Consider the following 10,187-nt stretch of genomic DNA (forward strand, 5'->3'; position numbering starts at 1 on the left):
AAATTAGCATTTTTGTCTCTTAGATTTTCCTAATTCATTTTTCTTTAAACTTATTTTCCTTAAACATTTGATCATTAACTCTTCAATTAATCCATATTTATTAAAGTTTTCTCTTCTAATTCTTTATTTACTCAAATCATCAACTTATCTATTTTTATTCATACTGATTTAGTAAATTTATTTCCTGATCAATATAACTATTAATCTCCATATGTAGATATTTCTATGCTTCAATTTTTGAATTTCTTAATATTTATTAGTCTAACTTCTAGTTGCATTTTTATTAACACTTTTTATTTATTAAATCTTATTCTATCATGTATATTTTCTTATTTCATTTATCTTATTACATTACTTTATATTTCTATTTATTTAATACCTTATAATATATCTTTACTCTTTAGCTTCTATCTGTCCTGTGAAACTTTTGTTCTTAAAATAGACAGATTCTTACCACTCCTGAAGCAGACCTTCTTCCAGACTGTCGACATGTCAGGAATTTCAGTCCCCTCTCTGCCTATAGTTCATACTTAAAAACACTTCAAACACACAGAGATTATTCAGAAAAATGTTTAACTCGTATATTCTTGTTTTTAGTCTTTGTCTTTCAAATGCAATATGATCTCAATTAACTTTATTAGGCTTAAACCTCCTCTGTATCACAATCTCTTCCCTAAACTGCATCACTCTCTATCTTATTGTTCTTAAATCACACAACATATGCAATCCTTCTTTTATATTATAATATAAAACGATAATTCTTTTAAACTCACTCTTATTGCAAACATACTTCTAAACACAATCATACTTCTCACTCAGTCTAACTCATCTCTTACACTGTGTAACCTGAACCTCACCTCTATTCTAGTCTCTCTAGATCAAAGTTGAAGGCTTCTAAGCACCCCAGCAACACAGACAAATACACAAATACTTACAATTACATAAATACACCTCACTCCTCTTGAGTGACCTGTCCGAGCAGCCTCTAACCTTAGAGCTATAACCACAGAATTCTCCACTACACTCCTCTTGAGTGACCTGTTACTTCTGCTCCCGTCTTTACTGTTCTTCAGTAAAAATAGCATTTCACAGGATTTGTGCCTTTTTTCCCCCAGCCTCCTGAATAATAATATTTATCATTATTAAAACAGAACGGGTACTCCGAGGTCTTTGCGCGCTTCTCTCTATACCTTAATCTGTTTTAACTTATTAATTGTCACCACACTTTAAGAACTTCCTCTTAAAACTTAAAAATGCTCTATGCATATTCTTCATAATATAAAAAAATTTCCCAAACATGAGTAACAGTTACTAGTTAACGTTTATCCTATCCGTCAAGGCCCTCTTAGGAAAACACAGATCATTTGCATGCAAATTGTTATTTTCTCCTGGTATTCAAAACCCCTTTGTTTTCCTTTTATATCTTTACTTTTTTATGTTTACTTTTACTTTTTTAGTTTTACTTGTAGTTCGTTATAGCTGGAGAAACAGTTCAAGTGACTTTTTTACCGTTACAAGCAGGTCCTTGGTAGAAAAAACACAAACGTATAAGCTTAAAATTGCTTACCGTTTTTTATCGTGGCCACATATTTGTGTTTTTCCTCCAAGCCCCAGCATGTCCAGTGTCACCCGTTCGTCTCTGTCCAGCCCCACGTTGGGCGCCATTTGTGGTAAATATTGACTTCTCATTAATTACAAATTATCAGACCAGAGGTTTTGAATATCAGAAAATAGACTTTCTTCTCCATAATAAAGCCGAGAAAGAGCAGAGCAGACCCCAGAGCATTCTGAAGTCTCTCCTGGACACCTTCCAAAGTCTCTCCTGCACCTTCTAAAGTTTCAGTGTGTTTGTTACAATTTTTATACAGGATTATTTGACACACCCCTAAGTCTCTTTTTAACTCTTGACCATTTTTGAATAGGTTTTTAGTCTAAGGGGTCCTGCTATTCTTGGCTCTCAGCCCACTAGCTCATGTCAACAGAGATGTTACAGGTCTATGTCAGCAAAGTATAGATGCAACTTATGCAAAGGAACTAAGTGTTTACATACATTGTCATGATAGGATAATAACTTGATAATATGTTACTCATTCTAACTTCTGACACATATAGCTTCATAGAAGTATTTAACATAAATAATCAGTGCTTTACATATTCAGTTATTCTACACAATCAGTCACTCAGCCTTCTCCTAGTGTTGCTCCTGTGCAGGCATACTCATCTTACACAGACATATCACTGTATTTTTAACACAGGCTGGCATGTTTGCTGCAAACACTACATACATTTTGAGAAGAGAAAATTAACTGCTTTACACTTAGAAAATACTTCATACAGAGAGAATAGAAATCTTCTTCAGTGTGACCTAGTTTTTTATTGAATATAGACTCCGACTGAGCAGATAGAACAGGCACTTAGCAGGTAACCGAAATGACATCTCTGATGAAGACAGTGCATCTGCAACAACAGCACTAGTAAGAAAATATAAAGAAATCCTATTTTTTCCTATTTAATTTTATTTAATTCAGAAGAAAATTAACTTGTTTGAATTTATTTTTTATATAGTTTTATATTTGTCTTTATTTCTTTACTCATTTGTTAATAGAAGATTCCAAAGCTTTCTGCCTTGAGGAGCTGTTTGCTGTGGAGGACATGGCAATTGAAGCAAGAATGCAGACCAGCGTCAGCAGCACTACAGAGGAGATATAGAGATAATAAATAAGTACAGACTGCTTCCGTCTACACTGTCCTCAGTAAGTCCAGTAACCTGGTGGTGGGACATAAATGACACTCTGCCAATGCTTTCAGAATTGGCATCAAGGTATCTTTGCATGCAAGCATCATCCACAACCTCAGAGCGTACATTTTCCACTGCTGGGGACATTATCAGCCAGGAGCGGGCTTGTCTGTCTCCTGAAAAAGCAGACATGCTCATTTTTCTGAAGAAAACTGTTGAGTAATTTCAGTTGATCCTAAAAGATTAGTTCACCAAAAAATGAAAATTCTGTCATTAATTACCCTAATGTTGTTCCAAACCCATAAGATCTTTGTTTATCTTCAGAACACAAATAAAGATCATTTGGACTTAATCCAAGAGCTTTCTGATCCTCCCATAGATTTACTGGATAAGCATTTATCAATGCCCCGAAAGGAACCAAAAACATAATGTGGCGAGTAGGGTTGGGCATCGTTTGGGTTTTTTCGATACCGGTGCCTAATCGATACTTTTAAAACGATACCGGTGCCAAAACGGTGCCTGAATCGATACTTTTTAGCCCCAAAATGATGGTGGATGACTCTACAAAATAATTTTATTTGACAAAATATTTTTAAAAATAATTTTAACAGAACAATATGATTACAGTTTAAAGTAAACATAAATTCATACTGTATTACATTAATACATTTCCTTTGATCATTTGTTGGTGAGCATGAATTTAAGATTTGCATTATGAAATTACATTAGCTTACTATTAACCTGTGGGGGCGGGCAGGGGCCACGTACTTTTAGGAGCACATTTTAACATATATATCACAAAATACTTAACATTATTCATAGTCATTTTTGTTCATGCATCACTCTGCAGTCTTCATAAACAAGATAATTAAATAACTTAAACTCAAAATAATCTTCCTTGTTTATTTATTTGACAAGTAACGTTATACGGGTGTTGGAGAACACATTTCTAGCATTCAAGTACATCAAGGCACATTGCTGCACCTGTAAACTTTAACAGGCCTACAGCTGAAGTCGATTTATTTTGCCCTCCCATTCATTTACAATAATGTTTCTGAAAGTGTTTACACTGTTTCCTAAAAAATAATTATTCTGGAGTAATAATAAGTGCTATTTTTTATTGTTTATTTCGTGCATTAATAATGACCTAAACACATTGAATGACAGTAAAAAGTAGCAATTTTACTCAATAAATGCGTTAAAAATATCAACTGATTTATATATAGTCATTCAAATGAACTTAAAACGATAAAAAACTGCAACAAACATTTATTTAGGCCCGAACTACAAAACCAAATGTAAAACAATTTTAGTATCAGTTTTGCTTAAGTTGCACGCTAGTGTTGCAGGAGAGGGGAGTGGTCGATTTAAGACTAGCTATTTATGGGAGTTGTAGTCCATAGCGAAGTGTATTGTGGGTAGTGTAGTTCGACACGCATGCTGGATGATGTGAGCTCGCTGTGTGCTGTGCTGTGCTGCTGAAACTGAGGAAGAAAGTTTTACTCGGCTTTGTTTATGTTCACTCAAGTTATTCCACCCGAGAGCTGTTCATAACTAGATAGAATAGACATAGAGATAGATTGATCTCTGCAGCAGCTGCCGGAGAGCTGCGCGCTGCAGACGCAGCTGGTGTGAAAGGCAAACGGCTGTGTGCTGCTTCTGCTCTCCATACGCGCTGCTCATGCGCTACTTTCGCTTGTGGTGTGAAACAGGCGTAACGTCCTTGCTGCAGCACCAAAATTAGGCACTGAAATTCATACGCTGATTTAATAATGGTACGTATCGGTTACCTAGCAGGTTTCGGTACCCAATCCTAGTGGCGAGTATGCTGATGCCACGTCGCCTTGGTCCCGGATTCACCCCAGCTGTCACTTAATCAGCACGGATCGATCCCAGCTGGAGCTCATCAGCAGACACTCGTATAAGCCATCCCCAAACACAAGGAAGACGAGCTTCATTTCACTCAATAGCCGCATTTCCACTATCGGGCCAGTGCGAGCCAGGGCTTTAATCGGGCCGGGCCGGGCCGGGCCAATAGCCCGGGAGCTTGAGAAATGAGACCGAAATCATGTCGCGTTTCCACTGTCGGGCTAGTAGCTCATGTCGTAAATATTGACTTCTCATCAATTACAAATTATCAGACCAGAGGTTTTGAATATCAGAAAATAGACTTTATTCTCCATAATAAAGCCGAGAAAGAGCAGAGCAGACCCCAGAGCATTCTGAAGTCTCTGTGTCGCTCCTGTGCAGGCATACTCATCTTACACAGACATATCACTGTATTTTTAACACAGGCTGGCATGTTTGCTGCAAACACTACATACATTTTGTGAAGAGAAAATTAACTGCTTTACACTTAGAAAATACTTCATACAGAGAGAATAAAATCTTCTTCAATCCCTCCTCTTAAGACTTTAGTCTTAATATTATTGTCTTTTAACCCCAAAGTGCAATTTCATAATCCAGTTCTCTTAATTACCTCTATCTAGTGTCTGAAATTAGCCACATAGCTGTTATCAATTGACTAGATTATGCCACTGTACTTTGACAGAAGTCCAGCCAAACATCTCCCCTTTCTTTTTTGATTTGAAGGAAGTAAAAGACTGTACTCTCTTTTTCTCTTAACACATCAAAGACAACAATGTTTTAAGCATAAGTATTCAGTTGGTTCAGTGCTAGCTGCTAGTGTTCACACTCATGTAGAATATACTGAAGTGATATTATATATAGGTACCATGAAAGCAATATGCAAACAAAATCAATATGCAAACGTAAAAAGCATCAAATGTTGATCTTGATCTTTCCTCATCCTTGTTTCTCTTCTTCTGAGCTATCAGCATCTTCACTTGACTTTAATAGATGTTAATGGAGATGTGTGGTTGAGAGTCTGAGTTCTGGAATCTGCAGTTGTGCATTCATCATCCCTTGATTTGTGACACTTCTGTATGTGGTATTCAGGCACATTATTAGAATCACTCTTTTCTTTGCTCTGATAAACTCTTGCTTCCACACGTGGCACTTAGTAGTTAAGAGCTTTGGAATATTCAGGCTCCTCTGTTTCCAGTCAGCTTTCCTTTGCTGGAGTTGTTCCCTTTCGCTCCTTTGAGGCATTGGTAACTCATCAATGGCATCCCCTTTGGCAGCTGTTGGATTTGCCCTCATCCAGATATGGTCCTTTCCTCCTGAGCTCTCCAGAGCATCCACAGATAGACTCGATCAGCTGGACCAATTGGACCTTATATCTCTGCTCTCTCACATGGCTCCTTTCTGGTTTCCTGCACAGATATCGCTTTGCACATGGCAATTATTTGTTTCTTCATAAAAGTCCCTACTATATTAGACATCTTTGCAAACCATTCCAAGAGGTTATGTGCATGGTTATATGTGAGATTATATGCCAGGTTTTATGCAAAGTTTCATGTGGTTTCTTGCAAGGGTCATGCGGTTTCTTGCAAGGTTTCTTTCAAGGGTCGACCCAATAGCAGTTCATGCGATGCGGTGTTAGATGCTTGTTTCTGTCAGTTTCCATGCCATCACTTACCAATGCACTTGTAAACACATTAATCCCATTAAGTTTATTATTTTCAAATATTTCATTGAGCGTTGGTCTTGATGGATCATCTTCACCTCTTTCAGCCATTTCTGGTAACTGAGCATAATACAATTATTCTCTCTTTTGCTTTATTCATAATTTTTCATACTTCTTTAGATGTTTTTATTTATTGATCATTCATTAACTTCATGAATGCAAACCCATTATGAACTTATTTCTGAAGGCATTTCGAAATTTAGGAAATACTTCTCTTGTCACAGATGTAATAACTGTTCCTGCTTCATAATTTGCTTCTAGTATTACTCCAATCATCTACTCATCATAGTTTCTTAACAGTGCTTGTTTACAGAATAATTCTCTATCTAGTCAACACCAAAAACAGTCATCATCTCACTGTTTGGAGCAATGGTCTCCACTCAAGTCTTTTAATTGAACTAGAGCTCTGTGAAGCTGTAGATAATTCAATCATCCACATATTGTGACAGTGTCCATACTATGATCTTCTCCCTTATTATAACCCTTTATGCATTCTGGTGTATACAGTATATGCTATTCACCAAGCTACACGAGTACAAATAAGTTTCTACCCTCCTCTGGTAGTTACCTAAAATAAACTCAATAGAAACCAAACCACTTGAAATATTTACCATCCAAAAGAACATATCTTTACATACAATATTAACTTCAGCTGGAAAATCTTTTCTTATTGATTTTCTTAAATCATAACCTAAACATTAAGCGTCTTTTATCTGTCTTGATTAACCATTTATTTTAACTATCAAATTAACTTCAATTAAATATTATTAGTTACTTATAATTTATTACTACTTTAAATTTAAATAGAAATGTCTAGGACAGATTGCATATTACATTATCTAGATGTTTCTATTAGTGCTCCTATTTTTACACAAACTTTTCAATAGTGTTTAATACCTATTTCAGCATTTAGTGGTTTTCTTTATGGGCAAATCTACATCTGATTTAATTTTAACCCTGACTATGCTGGCTGATTTTATCTGCATCTCAGTCCTGTAATGACAATCATTTAGTTGGAATTTGACACTTCTTTCTTTTACTAATCAATTTTCAGAGCTATATATTAATTCCTTTTTCGTCCTAATTTATGGTACTGTCTTTTGGCTAACATTTATTTCTTAAGGCATTCTCATTAAACTAGTTGTTCATACAATTTTGATGCACTTTTTTATCAGCTGACTAAAACTTACTGTATGTTTTGTAAATTTCTCTTTGCTCTGTTTTAACTATTATTCCTTAATATTTTTTTTCAATATATTTTTCACATATGTTTTCATGTGAAACAATATCTTTTTCTTAAACACTTTTCTCTTTCAATTTTTCTTATAGTAATTTAGAACTGTTACTTTTTGACCTTATCATGTCCTATGAATTCATTAAAATTGTTGTTTCAATCTTCTCTTTAACTATAAATAATTTTTCTAGATTTGAATTTTTCCAGTTTTCAATATCCAATCTTGATTTAGGTCATTCACAATAATATTATGCTTAGATATTATTGCCTTATCAAAAGCTTTTTCTTTTTCTTTAGTTAGTCTGCTGCATTGTAATTTATCATTCTATGTTTAAGGAACTTTTTGATTAAACCAATTGAAACTTAAACCTAAATTATTTAACATTCATCATAATATATTATTTAACAATACACATTTAAAGTTTCATCTTAAAATGTAGCTTTTTCAGTCCTCAGTAAAACCTGAGTATGCAGTGCCTGCATCACTGCTGTAGCATGTCACAAGTGTCAACAGCCATTTTGCTCATTGTGTTTTTCAAACACCTTTCCATTTGCCAGTGTACTCAGAGATGTCTGGTAGGTACAAGACTACAGTCCCCCAAAGTTCATCCCTATGTCTTCTTAATTAATATATATAGAATTTAGCTCATGACTTAATAAAATATATATATATATATATTTTTTTCCATTTTTTCATTCATCAAATAAAGACTCCTTTTGTAGTTTAACAACTTATTTTCTCTAATTATTTTTCATTCTCAATCATTTTTATCATATGTAAATATGCTTAATTTTCTATTTGTTAAATGTTCTTATAATTAATTTCTTTGGCTTCAGATTGTGCTTCACTTATTTTTCCTAATCTTATTCTAGTGTTTCCTCACTAGTTACATTACATCTTACACTATTTTAATTTCTCTAACATTTCCATACCTGTTTTAATTCAACAGTACTATATGGTGGCCTAATGTCTAATATACCTGTTCAAAATCCTTACTGCAATAGCTTCAAGTTCATAGTACTATTTTAACTCCCCATGTTTGTTTACTTTAAGCATTTTTCCTATCTGAAATGCAATTTTTAATTCTCAATTACCTTTTAAGTACATAAAATATTAACTATATAATTTTTGAACTCACTATTATGTTCTTTCATTTCTCCTCAGTGTCTATGCTTTACATCTGACTCACTGCTTTTACTACAAATAGCTGTTGGCTCAGATGACAGCCTGTAGCTGACTTTAAAACAGATGACAACAGTCAACTTACTCCACAACAATTTTTTATTGCACTTAAACATAATTTTATCTTTTAAAGCCAAATCTTGTTTTCTTCAAAATGTTGCTGTTTTTTCTAATTTTTATCTTATATTACTTTATAATATATATTTTTAAACATCTTCTCTTTTAATTCTATTAAACAATGTTTGGACTTCTTTTTTCTCCATTTTCCTATGCTTCTTTTCCTTTTCAAAAATTAGCATTTTTGTCTCTTAGATTTTCCTAATTCATTTTTTTAAGCTTATTTTCCTTAAACATTTGATCATTAACTCTTCAATTAATCAATATTCATTAAAGTTTTTTCTTCTAATTCTTTATTTACTCAAATTATTAACATATCTTTTTTTTATCAATATAACTTAATTTTTTTCCTGATCAATATAACTATTAATCTCCATATGTAGTTATTTCCATGCTTCAATTTTTTTATTTCTTAATATTTATTAGTATAGCTTCTAGTTGCATTTTTATTAACACTTTTTATTTATTAAATCTTGTTCTATCATGTATATTTTCTTATTTCATTTATCTTATTACATTACTTTATATTTCTATTTATTTAATACCTTATAATATATCTTTACTCTTTAGCTTCTATCTGTCCTGTGAAACTTTTGTTCTTAAAATAGACAGATTCTTACCACTCCTGAAGCAGACCTTCTTCCAGACTGTCGACATGTCAGGAATTTCAGTCCCCTCTCTGCCTATAGTTCATACTTAAAAACACTTCAAACACACAGAGATTATTCAGAAAAATGTTTAACTCGTATATTCTTGTTTTTAGTCTGTGTCTTTCAAATGCAATATGATCTCAATTAATTTTATGAGGCTTAAACCTCCTCTGTATCACAATCTCTTCCCTCAACTGCATCACTCTCTATCTTATTGTTCATAAAATCACACAACATATGCAGTCCTTCTTTTATATTATAATATAAAACGATAATTCTTTTAAACTCACTCTTATTGCAAACATACTTCTAAACACAATTATACTTCTCACTCGTCCTAACCTCATCTCTTACACTGTGTAACCTGAACCTCACCTCTATTCTAGTCTCTCTAGATCAAAGGTGATAGCTTCTAAGCACCCCAGCAACACAGACAAATACACAAATACTTACAATTACATAAATACACCTCACTCCTCTTGAGTGACCTGTCCGAGCAGCCTCTAACCTTAGAGCTATAACCACAGAATTCTCCACTACACTCCTCTTGAGTGACCTGTTACTTCTGCTCCCGTCTTTACTGTTCTTCAGTAAAAATAGCATTTCACAGGATTCTTGCCTTTTTTCCCCCAGCCTCCTGAATAATAATATTTATCATTATTAAAACAGAACGGGTA

General features: G+C 33.8%; 2 protein-coding genes across 6 annotated transcripts in view; one reads left to right on the forward strand and one right to left on the reverse strand.

The window, feature by feature from the left end:
• LOC141378276 (serine/threonine-protein kinase pim-2-like) overlaps positions 1-9,535 on the reverse strand; it is a 53,055-nt gene extending 43,520 nt beyond the window's left edge. The window contains exon 1 of the transcript XR_015511767.1: positions 9,481-9,535. The gene's annotated coding sequence lies outside the window, so the exon portion shown is untranslated. The remainder of the gene's footprint in view (positions 1-9,480) is intronic.
• The window catches only part of LOC141378278 (uncharacterized), a 28,598-nt gene that overhangs the window by 16,570 nt on the left and 1,841 nt on the right, over positions 1-10,187 (forward strand). For 2 of the 5 annotated variants that reach the window (XR_015511772.1, XR_015511774.1), the window contains exons 6-7: positions 2,387-2,474; positions 2,606-3,815. The exons of 2 other annotated variants lie outside the window; for them this stretch is intronic. The gene's annotated coding sequence lies outside the window, so the exon portion shown is untranslated. Of the gene's footprint in view, positions 1-2,386; positions 2,475-2,605; positions 3,816-10,187 lie in introns of those variants that run through there. One more of the 5 variants, XR_015511775.1, reaches the window with a different exon arrangement.

The sequence above is a fragment of the Danio rerio genome, chromosome 16 (genome assembly GCF_052040795.2).
Source record: "Danio rerio strain M-AB ecotype USA chromosome 16, GRCz13ab, whole genome shotgun sequence".
NCBI classification, from domain to species: Eukaryota; Metazoa; Chordata; class Actinopteri; order Cypriniformes; family Danionidae; genus Danio; species Danio rerio.